This window comes from Cynocephalus volans, chromosome 4, assembly GCF_027409185.1.
Source record: "Cynocephalus volans isolate mCynVol1 chromosome 4, mCynVol1.pri, whole genome shotgun sequence".
Classification (NCBI taxonomy): domain Eukaryota; kingdom Metazoa; phylum Chordata; class Mammalia; order Dermoptera; family Cynocephalidae; genus Cynocephalus; species Cynocephalus volans.
The window spans coordinates 150491686-150493337 of NC_084463.1; the positions used below are offsets into that span (position 1 = coordinate 150491686).

Genomic DNA, 1652 nt, shown 5'->3' on the forward strand with positions numbered 1-1652 from the left:
TTCAATGGGACCATAGATTAAATTTGCAACTTCAGTTTTTATGTTCTTATAAGCTAGACTTTTATTTTCTTTACATATCTTTAGAATGAAATTCACTTTAGATTTTGTTCACATTAAGATCAGCATTTTAAATGCATCCTGAAACTAAGACCCTGACATTTTCTTTTTTCACTCATGGATTTTATTTTTTTTCTATTTTTTTTTAAGGAATAGGCAAATAAACAATATTTGAAGAGACTAGAGACTTTTTGTTTAAAATTTTCTAATTTTATAGGTAAGGCAACCAGAGAAGAGAAGTCACTAACTCAAGTCACACAGCTAGAGATTCCAGATAGTCTTAACATTGCAGCATCATGACTCTCAATTTATTCCAATCTCTTTATTAACAGGTACAAAGAAACACTAACACATGGCTGATGCTAATTTTACATTGGTTACACAGTTTATCCTTTTGGGATTGACAGATCGTGCTGAATTGAAGGTGGTCCTCTTCATGTTGTTCCTGTTGATATATTCCATTTCCTTGGTGGGGAATCTAGGAATGCTCTTTCTAATCCAAGTAACTCCCAAACTTCACACACCCATGTATTATTTCCTTAGCTGCCTGTCATTTGTTGATGCCTGCTATTCATCAGTTTTTGCACCCAAAATGCTGCTGAACTTCTTTGTTGAACAGGAGACAATCTCATACTCTGCATGCATTGTTCAGTATTTTTTATTCGTGTCACTCCTTACCACTGAAGGCTTCTTACTGGCGGCAATGGCTTATGACCGTTATATGGCTGTCGTGAACCCTTTACTTTACTCAGTTGCTATGACTAAGATAGTTTGTGCTGTCCTGGTCACTGGCTCATGTGTAGGAGGTTTAATCAACTCACTGACACACACAATTGGCTTGGTGAAACTGTCTTTCTGTGGGCCAAATGTCATCAGTCACTCTTCTATGACCTCCCTCCCCTGTTGCAGCTGTCATGTTCTGACACCTCCATGAATGAATTGTTGCTTTTAATCTTCTCTGGCATTATCGCCATGATCACTTTCTTGACTGTGATGGTTTCCTATGTCTTCATTGTTGCTGCCATCCTGAGGATTCACTCAGCTGCAGGTAGACACAAAGCCTTTTCCACTTGTGCCTCACATCCAACAGCTGTGGCTTTATTCTATGGCTCAATAAGCTTTAGTTACATTCAACCAATCTCCCAGTATTCCTTAGAACAAGAAAAGGTGGTATCTGTATTTTACACTCTGGTGATTCCTATGTTAAATCCATTGATTTACAGTCTAAGAAACAAGGAAGTGAAGGATGCTGCGAAAAGGGCCATAGAAATGAAATATTATCCTTGTTAATTTTATAACATATGTGACCAAAAATAAGATACAAATCCATGCATTGTTTAATGATGTCTATAAAAATTTTGGAAATTTTCTATCCCACAGGAACCTCAGAGTTTATTTATTTGGAGCTCTGTGTTTTACAGCCAAAGAAAGAAGCCTAGAAGAATAACACACCATAGGACACATGGCTGGTTATTATACTAACTAATCTAAAAACCAGACTAAGATTAAAGGTTGTTATCTCTAGATTATTAATGATATTTTAACTTCTTTATATGAGTAAAAATGAATATAAACATATATGAGGGTTCTTCATA

General features: G+C 36.0%; 1 pseudogene; it reads left to right on the forward strand.

Moving 5' to 3' along the window:
* Window positions 1-337: 337 nt before the first annotated feature.
* On the forward strand, window positions 338-1347 carry LOC134376976 (olfactory receptor 5J3-like; annotated as a pseudogene).
* Window positions 1348-1652: the final 305 nt, after the last annotated feature.